The following is a 14,266-nucleotide window of genomic DNA, read 5'->3' as shown; positions in this document are numbered from 1 at the left end:
GTGTATACACTAAACCCCGTTACACGCTACACTGTCATCTCTTTGAATCTCCTATGGTTAACGCAAGCTCGTGGTCATTTTCGGCAGGTCGTGTGGTTGCGAATTGCTCACAGTACTAAAAATGTGCGCTCAGAAAAAAAGAATTTGCTCAGTGCTGAAAAAAATTAGAGGGAACATTGTTGGCCACTATGTTGATATTGCCGTTTGTGAAGCCTGGGCTGTCTACAGAGATCGCGTTTTTTTACAGTTTGATCAGCGGACAGGCAGCAAGCAGATAGTGAGGAGATGTTTCCGGTATGTAACAAAAAATGTTTTATGGTCTAAAACGTGTCAATTCGCTTAGAGCGCCTTTTCAACAGAGATGTATAGTAACGAAGTAGAACTACTTCACTACTGTACTTAAGTACTAAAAGACAGTATCTGTACTCTACTGAAGTATTATTTTTTCTCCTACTTCCACTTTTACTTCAGTACATTTTTCTTTGAGTTTAATACTTTTACTCCAATACATTTTTTATGTGCTGCATAGTTACTCGTTACTCTCAAATGTTACGAATCATGGTCACATGGTGGTCTGAACCAATTGGAGATAGTGAAGTGCGACCCCTCCCTCCCTCTCACTCACAAATATGAGCCGGGGTTGTGGACAAATGTGAAGCGAAGAGAGAACCAAAGTGCGCGAGAAAGACAGAGAGAGAGAGAATGCGCAAGAAAGGGCGAGTGTGCGCGAAAGAAGGAAACCTAAATTCAATGAAACACCTTGTACCTTTACCTATTACCATTTATCGACAAATATTTCATTAATTCTGAATTCTCTATCGCCATATCAGTTAAATTAATCTGAATTATCTGAACATTCATGTCCTTGTACTCCTGCTACAGCCAAAAGAATTGTGAGTGTCCTTTAGCTTAAACATTTGAAATAATATAAACAATATCATATTCAAACTTTTGACTGTTTTCTTTAATAACTACATTACACAATACTTGTACTTTTACTTTCAGTACTTGAGTAGTATATTTTTAAATAAACTACTTGCAATACTTAAGTACAAAGCATGTTTAATACTTTAGTACTTCCACTTAAGTGCTGTGCTTAAAGAGCACTTCAACTTCTACTCAAGTCACTTTTTTGATAGAGCACTTGTACTTTTACTCAAGTCTGGGTCGCTAGTACTTTATACATCTCTGCTTTTCAAGTTATAATGAAAAGCGTCAATCATAAATCCAGACAGGCTCGCTCTTTTCTTTGATGCCACATGTTAAAATAACATCCATGTGTAGTTTTAGTCCACAAAGGTTAAACATAGAAGAAATATTAAAATATTATCTGTTTACATGTAATCATCAGTCATGTTTTCCAACAAAGTATGGAGGCAGCGCAGTGTAACACTGTGTTATTATGGAAAAGACATGAAATTTGACTTGTAAAATAAATACAGATTATTCACTTTTTACAATCAGATCATCAGTTTAGTCTTTAAGAACTTATGTTGTTATTTTGTGTGTTGAGTTCTCCATACGCACATTTCTGCCTCTAATCCAGTACTGCACTGCGTGTTGTCGTGACCATTTACATCCCAATGTGGTGAGTATGTAGGTATTTGCAAATGTGTATTATAGAGATAGTTTGAAGCAGAATGCTGTCTAGATGTATTTTGTATTGCCCATCAATGCGTGAATGCTGCTGCCATTTGTGCAGATTTCAGAATGGAACGTCACTGTGTACGTCACTTCAGAGTCCCAACTGGCGGTGAAACAGGAAAAAAGTATTGGAGAACATTTAGTTTATGAAAAATCTTCCCAGTACTGGGAACTAAGCTTTGCGAAAGGCCATATTAAAGGGATATTATAACCCCATGATTAACCCTTAAGCCACCCCTGATGTAAATGATTGCATGATGATTAGGGCTGGAATAAATATTTTTTTGTACGATCATCTTGAAATGCTACTCAATGAATTATAGTGAAATTCCGCTACATCCAAAAGCCAGAGGGCGCTCTCGTGAAGAAACTCAATATGCAGTGCAAGTAGTACCATTTACACACGCAGCTCTTGGAAATCCTTATAATCATATTTATATCACTGAGAAGGTACTATTCATGAGAATGTACGTTTACATTGTATGACATAAAATGTAACATAGGAGACATAGTGATGAACGCTTTAGTGCAGAGAGCTAAACAAAAATCCGGACAGGAAGTACAAATCTAAAATTAGGATTTCAATAATAGACAATAGGATATTTAGAGGAAGGGGTTTGTCTGTGTTTTGCCTGTAGTACGCTATGTCCTACGCTGGAAAAAGCACTCTTTTCTGAATGCGCATCAGCCATTACCGGAAACTATTTATTTTATTTTGATATATATTAATTATATTTATATATTTCTTACAAAAAGGCATCCATTGCCCTCAGAAGGCCTTTATTAACCCCCTGAAGCAGTGTGGAAGGATGGATGGACTATTTTGTAGAGATGCATAGATTGCAATTTTCTTGACCGATTCTAATTTTTTTCTGTAGGTGTGACCTGCCGATACAGATTTTTGCCAATTACAATTTTCTATCCAATAACTATAATTACGCCCCCACCCCACTCCGCTGCGAGTCAACATGCACTAACTCTCTTATATAGACTACAGTTAACCTAAAATATTTGCGGGAATTGCTCTATAAATTAAATTGAAAATATAACTAATGGATATATGCTATTTTAAATACTGTAGTCTATGCCTGAGACGTGGCGTCTGTTAGTCTGTGAAAATATCCTACCAGGCATTTGATGTTAGCATTACTAAAATCTTGTCTTTTTACATGTTGTACATTTAACTTAAAATATTTAATTTTGTACAAGAAAACAGCCCATATTAATAAATGATAAGTAGCCTAATGTAGTGTCTCGAGAGATTGTGCTCATTGTTACAAAGCTATGTGGCTATACTGCACTGAAGCAATAGTTTAAGATATAAACCCAGAATTTAGTGAACGCCAAGAACAAGAAAACTGAAACAACACTCCAAAAGAAACTCGGGATTTACATACACAGACCATGTTTAGATTTCAATGTTTCTGGCAGACCGGCGTATGACATCAGTAACGTTACCATGCATGATTAAAAAACAAACAGATAAAGTCTGTGCACATGCGCCGCAGCAACCCACCAATCCTCTGAAGCCGACCACACCTCACATAATTTAGGCACTTTGGTTTAAAAGGATGCCGTGATTTCCGTAAACACAGTCAGTCAGGAGCAAAACGTACAGTGTCATCACAAGTTCAATGGTTTATCGTCTCATATTTAAACATCAAATATCAAGAGATACCAGAGAGCGATATGAGCATTACATCTTGACTGAGAATAGGGATGGGACGGTATGAAAATTTCATATCATGATTATAGTGACTAAAGTTATCACGGTTATCAATATTATTATGGTTTTGTTCAAATGAAATGTTCAAAAAGAACTGAAACACACAGTGAAAACACTGAAAAGTTTTATTTTTGAAAATCACTATTTAATATTTCATATCCCTGAAATTATTTCTGTGGTAAAAAATAAATAAATCTGTTTAATAAGTTTACAGTGAATGAATACAATAGATTATCCCTTTAATGCCTTCTTGTGCAAAAAACTATGTTGCATGTGCGCGCCTGCGTCAAACTGATTCTGGCTGGACAGGATTTACTGCGGTAATCAAACCCGGTTGTAATGATAATTACAGTTTAAACAATAATACTAACCGCCAGGACAATTTATCGCGGTAAATCGTGAAACCAGTTATCGTCCCATCACTAACTGAGAAGTGACAACAGGTAAGAGGAGACATGACACAGCTTATTGCTAAAATGATAGCAAAAGACTTAAAGGAGACATATCATGCTAAATCCACTTTCTTAGCTCTTAAATGCATTTTGTTGTATATTTGTAGTGTTTAGAAGTACATAAAAGTTGAAATTAGTCTCTTCAGGTGCTTTGTTGATATCTTTATATTCTGTTTTGGTCATATTTTCCAACCGGTTCTGATTTTTCTATTATCTATTACGTTTTTTGAACAATAACGTCACAGTATTTGCAGCGGAACTGCCAAATAAGGACATCGACTCCCAGCCCAACACTACGAGCAATCCGCCATTTTCAATTTCTCGCTGCGATATTGTAGTCCAAGCTCAAGGATGCAGAAGTTACGAGAGAGTAAATCAAAATGTTTGAGTTGCCTGGTTGAGTTTTATTTTTCACAGAAATGTCATTTTTGAGTTTTATTTTTCACAGAAATGTCATTTTTGAGTTTTATTTTTCACAGAAATTTCATTTTTTAGTGCGCTAAGCACTTCAAGGATAACTATTTCACCAACCTCCACCAGTATAAAGTAGGATTTGCCGATAGACTTCGTCTGATTGAGGAGTCAATTACTTGTATCTTTGGAGACGACGAGCAGAGCACTTCGGTAAGCTGTAAATAACTTTAAAAACAGTAAAGTACACGGTGGTCAAGGTTTAGCAGTGCTGTTTCTCAATCCGAAGGCTGCAGCCTGCGGATGTCGCATGTGGTCATCAACCCGGGATTAAGTTATAGCATATTACAACAACTTACAATTAACTAAGAGTAATAGTCAACTTTATAATTGTATATATTCTGAAATAAGACAGCCGGCATTAACACACCATTGCGATACCTCCATATGAAGACTTTGTTCTGCAGATTCGTCGTCTTCATTTCGGCACAGGTAGTTTTTTGCTCATTACACAGATTTCGCGTGGCATGTAAACACCTTAACCCGCTTTCTCACGGTTTTGTCCATGTGCGCATGTCTTCGCGTATTAAAGATAAACGTCACATGCGGAAGTAAGCGCAAGGTAACGCTTAAAAGTCTCCGCTCGACTAAAGCAGTTGGCAGAGAAACTGTGAAAATAAAAGCTCATGTTACATTTACAGGTTCTGCAGACACGAGGAGAGATACAACAGTACAGCTTAAGACAGATATGTCGTTGACTTTTTGATCGACTATTGTGTACTATAGGCGGTGACGTCACTGCCTGCGAGAAACCTGATAATTCTCCAAGTCCCATGTAAACGCAGTTGTCTGCATAGCCGGCTAATTGATTTGCATGTAAACACATGAAAACAGTTTTCTGAAATAAGCAGATTTTTGATAGTTATCCGCTTATTCTGTGCATGTAAACGCACTCATAGAGAGGCGGCCGCGGAGCCTGCGAGTACCTTCGCCCAGCCTACCATCCCCGCGAACGCAAAAGTCAGTGACATACTTAAACTGCTCTGTCCTTACCACTGCGTTTTATTTCTATAAATTAATTTCGTTTTAAATGTGGTCAAACCAGTTATTAAAGGTGTTAAAAATTAACTACCCCTTTCTCGTGTGTCTGTATCTCTGGGTTGTGACGCGCATAATATGGTTAACCGAGTATTAACCGCTAAGGGTGTCGGTTAACTGTTAATGAAAAACTTGAAAACGTGCAGCCCTAGTTAAGAAGCTTGTGCTTTGACTGGATGTGTTTAAAAGGGCGCTGTTTATGGTGCACATCCACAATGGGAGTTAAACTTTCAGTACATAACTTAGTTGAAGTCTTGCATTTTGTGGAAATAGATGCACGTTGTATAATACATTTATGTTGTATATAAGGATTAATATTATGTAGAGTGCGTCACAAAGAAGGCGTTTCAGTTTGTGTTTATTAACCCTTTAGCTACACTTCATCACGCAGCTATTCCTTTAAGAGGTTTCTGTTAAAAAAATTTTTTTAATTCATTAATAATCTAGTATGTGTTCATTTTTCTGTCATAGTTTCTTCAAAATTAAGTTTTGGGTAGGGCTGCACGATAAATCGCATGTGACTGTCACGCGCATCTCGTCAGTAATGCCGGTTCCTTGATTAGTATTAAATCGCTATCAGCTGCTTTCAGATGGCGCGGCATTAACTGCACAGAGCCGTAGTGCACTCACAATCGGGGCAATTTCGCATTAATTATTGCGGACATATCGCCTGCGATATGTATGCGATATGGCCCAACTTGTCAGGGAACTACGGCTCTGTGCAGTGAATGCCGTGCCATCTGAAAGCAGCTGATGGCGATGTAATACAAATTAAGGAAGCGGCATTACAGGCGAGATGCGCGTGATATCGCATGCGATTTATCGTTCAGCCCTAGTTTTGGGTGTTTTTAAAGCAACACTATGTAGTTTTTTTACCTTTAAATAATGTCTCTAAAATTATTTCAGTGATAGAACAACTTTTAACTGGACAAATTGTACTGTTGCTGCAACCTGTGCAGCCTCCTAGCTGCTACAAGCACCCTCTGAAAGTGGCGGTGGAGGGTAGAGCACACAGCCCCACCCCTCCCCCTGCTTGCAGAAGAGTGTCTGATACCAGGCACTGTTGCACTTTTCAACCACATGGGGGAGCTGCAAGTCATTTTTACATGGAAACTACATAGTGTTGCTTTAATAAAAATATTTTCATTTTCACCATGACGTGCCCCTTTGATTGTTCCGCCCCCAGTTAATCGAGTAGCCTACTCGTTCTTCAGACCTATGGATTAATCCAAATGAATCCCTACTTGTATGGCTCTCTGTTATCTCTTGACAGTAGAGGTTTAAATATGAGATGATAACACATTGAACTTGTGATGACGCTGTTGCACCTGATCGACTGTATTTTCGTCTTGGCTGAGACCTTATTGCTTGCGCCACTGGCAACAAAAGGACCAGCTAGGAATCGGGATATCGTGAGACTGACCATCCGGATAGCTGTCCGGACGATCATGCGCAAAATCAGCCAATTCCAGTCTCTCTCCAGTGTATTTTACACCTTAAGATGCAAATGCAACATTACACAAAAGGGAAATGTTTTCACGCATTTCTGTCCTTTCATTTGCCGGTTATTATAATGGGTTTTAAAAATGACTGAATCCAAAATCTGCCAACTTCATGACATTCCGCGGTGTGCAGTTAATTCCGTTTGTATGCATTTTGCGATTCTGTCCGTGTTTTCCGCATTGCAGAAATCATATGGCCGTACACTTTGTTGAGGAGTTGAACTGCTGCTCGCGCTCATATTTTCCAAATGGTGTTATCTGACGTGTAGTCAGCACCTCAGTGTTAATGACCTCTATTGGTTTAAACTGCATCAAACGTAAAATGCGCATGAAGCGAACTGTCAAAAACTGCGTACTAGATGATTGTTATATTTGATAGTTTTGAATTGAAATAATCGCAGCTCTTGCGATTTGAAAATCGCATCCATTCACATCGCGATTTCGGTTTAAAAACGATTAATCGTGCAGCCCTAGCCTAGCTTGTCAGTAAACTAGGGCTCTGTGTACTAAATGCCACTCCATTTAAAAACAGGTGATGACGATTATAAATATATATATACAAGACTTCGACCAATCATAGTGCTAGTTTTAAACTCTTCAAAGCGGAGAGCTGTCAAAACGAATAACAAGAATAATGAAATTGTTTTCATCTCTCGCTTTCTTCATGTTGTGACTTATTTTACAAGGGAGGACGTCTAAACACCGTTTTAAAGGTAAATGGGCAGGGTAAGCCTGCCAACCAGGGGCATCTAGACCCCTTTTACTGTTGCACGCGCCCCAGTGTAGATCTACCAAGTTTCCTATGTTGTGCCTCAAGTTAAGGTGTTACGCCTAGTTTAAGTTTTACTTTATTTGCCGGTATATTCATTTAGTTTCTAAATAATATCAATCGTTTTCTGACTCCATCCTTATTGGCTTCCATAGATGGACATCAGATTTTTTTTGTGCAGGGCAGAGAAATAGAATCATAGATGATAAAGGAAGTAAAACAAACTATATGCTCAGCCAGTCAAAACAATATTCAAGTGCAAAGAATTGCATCATTGCTGAGGAAAATCAACACATGTTTGTGTACTGTTCTGTATTGTCAGATATGAAATTACTGTTTGGTTCACAAGATCTACTTTAGGACACTACATAAAGTTGGCATAAACATATTAATTTAATTCCCTGTGTCAAAGAGCTGAACCATAACCTTAATTTAATAAATATTATTTATATACTATATAAAAAAGTATGCCAAGTATAAAAAAAATTTGGATTTAGGAATGTTTGATAGAATGTTTGTTGATTTTTGGTGGCAAATTATTCATTTAGAATAATCGATAAATTAGGCGATAGATTAGTCGTTATAAAAATAGTTGTTAGTGGCTACATAAAGAATATCAGTCGATATATTGGTATTTGTATCGTTATTCCCATCAGCCCCCCCCCCCAAAAAAATCCATATCGGTCAAGCTCTACCATTTACTACCATTATAAAGCTTGGATCGGCCAGGACATTTTCTAATAACTCAAGACTATGTTCGCCTGAAAAAAGATAATCATATACATCGAGGTTGGCTTTAGGGTGATAAATCATGAGGTAATTTTCATTTTTGGGTGAACTATCCCTTTAAGACAATCTGTGAGTTTGCATCTATCAGCCATGTTTCCCTGCGTATGAACAGATGTCTGTAAATGAGTCCCTCTGTAGACTTTTCCCTCTCTCAGATGAGCTATACCATCAAGCCCTGCACAATTATTGGATATGCAACATTATTGGTGCTGAAACAACATTTTTATCAAACTATTGTACTCTGGGGTTAGGATGAGGGCTGGTGTTCGGGATTGCCAAACATGTTTACCAACCCATTATGTTCCTCCGATTTGGTATTTAAAGGTTGGGGAAAGGTACATTGTAAGACTAGGGTTTTTTTTTACAGAAATGCTGTTTCAAAAACCAATAAAAGATCTTGAGCTAAAACAAAAATTGTATATACAAAAATAATTATAAATAACTTTTATTCATAATAAAGTTTTATACATTATGATTATATTTGAAAGAAACTAACAATGAATAACACTATAACCGCTACTTTAGGCAAGCATTACCATAAAATTCCATTTGTTTACATTAAACTCATTTAAAGTTTCTTACCCTGACAAACTGAAGTATTTTGGGAAACCATAGCAACAAGAACCATCCTTTAAACAAGCATTGCAATGTCTAGCCAACTGACTTGAGGGATCAGTTCATCTCTTCTGTATAGATTTCAGGATATATTTCCTTTCTCAAGGCTACATCAAATTCCCAAATAGTCATTAAGATTTGTTGGGCAGTAACAATTTATGTATTTTCATCAAGATATTTATCTCGTTCCATGCAACGTCATATAAATATTAATATAAATATTCAGTCACAAGACAACACATCTGACAGCCCCACATTATTCTCATATTAAATGATTTCATGACAAACAATATTTATTTCAAATCCATCTGACCATCAAACACAGTCCTGGTTGTTACTTCGCATAAAAAGACTCATCCTACAATTTCCCATTGAAGCTTCTCCCCGTAGTGTATTTTACACCTTAAGATGCAAATGCAACCACTGTCACGTAATGCCACGAGGACAAGTGTCAATCATTATAGAGGCAATCCACGAGAACACTTGTTTCCAACATGTAGATATCGCCAGCTGTCCCAAGTACTAGATGGTTTACTATTAAGTGATTGCTCAATTTTTATGCTTATTTAATATAAAATATAAACAATTCTGCATCTTAAGAAATGTTGCAGTTTCCTTGTCAACAATTTGAAATGAATGCACATGATCACTGGACGCACGAGACAATAGCAGGTTGCAACTACCCCATGCTTCATCGTTTCACCCCTCCGACCTCCTCTAACAACTTACCGCGCGATTGATGTGTATTATCCCCGTGTTAATCCATCAACGTTTAACATGGATGCAGAAGACCACTACTCCATATTTTGTGTTTTTACAGCGTTACAGCAACGCCGGGTTCGATGTTTGATTGAAGATAAGCGATTAGAGGCGATCGTGAATGCTACAGGAGTTCACACACGCTGATGCTGAGACGAGTGGGGGCGGGGCCGAGGACGAAAATCGACCAACTATGGCAAAGGCATCACTCATGAATATTAATGACGCAACGCGCTGCTCGCCCAGTAAGGTGAATTGTATATTTAATATTCATAATATACGCCTTGGCAGTAGTAGTATTTGTAATTTTACAACGGGGATGCTTGCACACAAGCATTGGGAATGTGAATGTTTTTTTTTTTTCAATCTAAGCAATAATGTATATATCAAAACAAATACTGAATTATTTGCTTTACGAATTAATCGAAATTCGATCGAAACATTTTTACGTTCCCAAATCGGACATCACACAGCACTCACTCATGCAGGAACCCCCTCTGATGAACCCCCCTAAAACCAATATGTGCTCGAGCATACCGTGAGACTTCGACTGGTCACACCAATGTAGCTGACCGTATACATTTTCGTTTGTTCCTGAGAAGAGAGAGCACAGAACCTCATGGTGTAGCTGGCTAATACAGTACTGTAGCGTAACCGAGATTGTAAAAGAAGAACAGTTAAATATCGTGCGCGTGGCGTAACGAAATAAAATGCGTTTGTAAAAGTTCAACAACAATAAATGTAGCCGTTACCCCCCTCGATGTGTACATACAGTACTATAGGTAAACAAATAACAGCGCAGACGGAACGCAAGAGTAAACGCCTGCAGCCTAGAATGGGGTTTCATTCGGCAGCACTTATTAGATGATAATTTGTCATGGCAAGCGCTACAGACGCATCAGTTTGCGGCGAGGATGTGCTGTCAGGCGTTTAATGTATGCAGTTTGGACAAAGGGACTGGAGGAATGCGGCGAGTGTATGTTGCTCTCTCTCTCTCTCTGTGTGTGTGTGTGTGTGTGTGTGTGTGTGTGTGTGTGTGTGTGTGTGTGTGTGTGTGTGTGTGTGTGTGTGTGTGTGTGTGTGTGTGTGTGTGTGTGTGTGTGTGTGGCCGGGTAATTATCACGTTGGGGGGACCAATTGTCCCCACAAAGATAGGAATACCAGTATTTTTGTGACCTTGTGGGGACATTTTGATGTCCCCATGAGGAAACAAGCTAATAAATCAAACAGAATGATGTTTCTTGAAAATCTAAAGTATCAGACAGTTTCCTGTGATGGTTGGGGTTAGGGAATGGGGCAGGTAAGGGGAATAGAATATACAGTTTGTACAGAATAAAATGCATTACGTCTATGGAATGTCCCCAAAAAACATGGAAACCAGAATGTGTGTGTGTGTGTGTGTGTGTGTGTGTGTGCGCGCGCGCGCGGGCGCCTCAGGCAAGCAGCTCTGCGGGGAAAGACCCTCCTTTTGTGTTTAATCATTGACTATAAAGCTCATACTGCAACCCATTTCTGCTTTAACATTGACACTTTAAAATCATGTAGCCTACGATTTTACCGAATGCATCTTATCTACCATATTTATAGGGCATATTTCACGAATAACACAAATTATGTACAGACTATGCGATATCCATATATTATTATTATTATTATTTTATAATTATAATATAATTCACAGTATAGGTTGTGCAAAAAGCTAATCTGTTTAAATGTCTATAGTATGGTAAATAAAGTTTTAAAATAAGGTTTGAGAGATGTGTTGGTCATAAATGTTTCATAAATATTTAATTTATTCATAATTAAATTGTAACATTTCATCAAAAAATTTTCTAAATTTCTGTAATTTACTGCAAAATGTTTATGCATTGGCATTGTGAACCACCAACTCAAGAGTAAGAGCAAAATTGGCACTTATATTAATTTCCTACTTTTAAAGTGTTTACATAACAGTGTTTAAGCATAATCATGAAGATTCTGTGAATTTTATTTACATAGGCTACTGTATGGATGCAAAAACCTGGCTTTGTGTTCCCTTACTGTTATATAGACGGTTTTATCAGACACACATGCATTGTCGCATTTAGGCATCTGGATGGAACTTAACTTCTGGTCTTTGTTCATTTAATGGTCTGACAAGTGGCTTAACTAAACTTTGGAACAAATCTTTTTCAAGTAGTAGGCTACACATTTTATACAGTAACTTTAGCTAAGTGTAGTGTTTGATACGCTTTAGCTATGATTTGAACTAAGGGTTTTTTGCTTGTTATCAGAAATAAAGCCTTTACATAAACAGAGAAAAGCTGTAATAGAATTAACAAGACATTACTTTTTTGGAAGTAAAGGATATTAATAATATATTTTACATTGAAAATTTGTATCATGTACTTTCACATTAAAATATTGTTAAAATTATGGTTTTCTTTAAAAAAATTTTTTTACAATTTCCGTACATTAAACTGTTTTATGTTACATTTTATGTTGTTTAATTAAAATAGACTTATATTAAAAGTCATATATTTCCGTTAATGAAATATGCAGTAAAAAATAGTAAAGAATACAAATTCTTTTTTCTAAAGCATTTAAAACGTTTACTGGCAACCACAAATTAGCAGTTTTTTGTTGTAGAAACATCTTTTTACAGTGTGCAATGACCTGATAGTTGTCAACAGTGATTATGGGTCAATGTTTGTTATACATTGATGTAGTAACAGGCAGCTCATGAGACCATACAACTTTTCTAGAAATATTGCATCAGGTTCTGAATTGCAGCCCTGCCAAGTAGTTTAGTATATATATATATACATATAAAGGTTCTTTGTCGGGCTAAATGGTTCCATTAAGAACTTTTAACCCCCACAGAAGCTTTCTGTCACTTTAAAAAGGTACAGGTAGGAAATAAATGTTTCTTTTAACAACTTTTGACTGAAAAGTTCTTTGAGAAACCAAAAATGATTATTTTACGTCATCGCTATGAGAAATGTGTTTTGAAACCTTTTTTAGAAGCTGATATTGATTCTTGGAGTCTTAATGTTTATTTAACGTTAAACGCCTACTTGACAGGGCAGACATTACGTGGTGTTCTTTATACCCAGAACCCAACTGCTATTGGCTTAGATATTCAGTTTGTATCAAATAGTACAAACTCAGCAGCACACTACACTAAGGGGTTACCATGGTGATGTAGGAGACAAGGATATAGGTATCTCAGAACAGGCTTTAAATCAATGTGTAGACAGTTTGGCTGAGCCAATAGTTTGTAAATGAGACTCCAGGGAGATCAACCCAGCCTGACAATAGGGATTGTGTCCAAGTTATTCTCTGCCTCATTCTCAGCTCTAAATTTACCATCTTGGCACAAGACAGCTGTCAGCGTTCTCATAATGCACTAAAGATTTCTTTGATTTTTCTTCAAATTTGTTTTAAAAATCACCTTTTTCGTAGGTAAAAACAACGTTATTTTTTGTATTTGGTATACTACAATGTGTTCGCGTGGTTTATGATTAAAAAACACATTCTTTTTCACATACAGTGCATTTTTGTAGCTCCAGATTTCAATCTCTTCCTGGAGCGCACGGATTTGAAAAGTGCTGTGTCCCTGATTGGCCAGCTAATCTGTACATTGTGATTGGCCTAAATACCTCTGATGTCATCTGGAAACGTGACACTCCTTACCATGTTTGAAAGATTCGGTTGCTAACAGGAGTTAATTTACAGGCTGTAAGTCCAAAGCGGGAGGAATTATGATAATGTTGTTCTTGTCTACATCATCAATCCCAGGAAGTAAACTGTTGCCTACAATCCGTGTGTTTGTTGTAGTCCAAGAAAAGAGATTTATGTTGGAGATCATAACTTGCGTCATCGTTTACTTTGGGGTATGTACTTTTTGCATATCGTTAACATGTACTAATACACACCAAAGGAAATTTTAAAACGTGAATCGGACAATAGGTGCTCTTTAATCTATTTGGGGTATGTGCTTGTTAACATTTATACATTTGGCAGACCCTTTTATCCAAACCCTCTGTTTTAAACTCCAGCATGTAAATTGTCCACCACTATGAACACAACATGTGGCAGGCTGAGAAGGACTCTATAAGCTATATAAAATTCACACTGATCCAACAAACGCCAACAAATGCTAACAGAGAGCACCAGTTTGTTGGCCTTTGTTGTATCAGTGTGAATTAGTTTTGCTATTCCATTTACTCCCACTTGTACAGAAAAAGGTACAAAAGTTGCCACTGGACAGTACTTTTTCATATTAGCAACTCAAAGATACATACTGCTACCAAATGTAATATCTTTACCATATGCTTGACATTTGAGCAAGGTCTTTGTCTAAGACATTTTTTAGCTTTAATGAATAACAGTCTGAAGAGCCTCTATCCACAATAAGAGGATAGTTGACTTTTTGACTTTTGTGTTTGCGTGTGAAAGTGAAGCACATGGAAACATCTGACCTCTTCTGTCATGGGTTTACTCAGTGACCCTTGCCGGG

General features: G+C 37.3%; 1 protein-coding gene across 1 annotated transcript in view; it reads right to left on the bottom strand.

The window, feature by feature from the left end:
* Window positions 1-9,944, bottom strand: part of plppr1 (phospholipid phosphatase related 1) — a 118,863-nt gene extending 108,919 nt beyond the window's left edge. Inside the window, exon 1 of the mRNA XM_065240584.2 lies at window positions 9,736-9,944. The gene's annotated coding sequence lies outside the window, so the exon portion shown is untranslated. The remainder of the gene's footprint in view (window positions 1-9,735) is intronic.
* Window positions 9,945-14,266: the final 4,322 nt, after the last annotated feature.

This window comes from Paramisgurnus dabryanus, chromosome 10 (genome assembly GCF_030506205.2).
Source record: "Paramisgurnus dabryanus chromosome 10, PD_genome_1.1, whole genome shotgun sequence".
Classification (NCBI taxonomy): domain Eukaryota; kingdom Metazoa; phylum Chordata; class Actinopteri; order Cypriniformes; family Cobitidae; genus Paramisgurnus; species Paramisgurnus dabryanus.
Note: the sequence above shows the minus strand (reverse complement) of the source record. Positions and strands in the feature narration are given on the sequence as shown.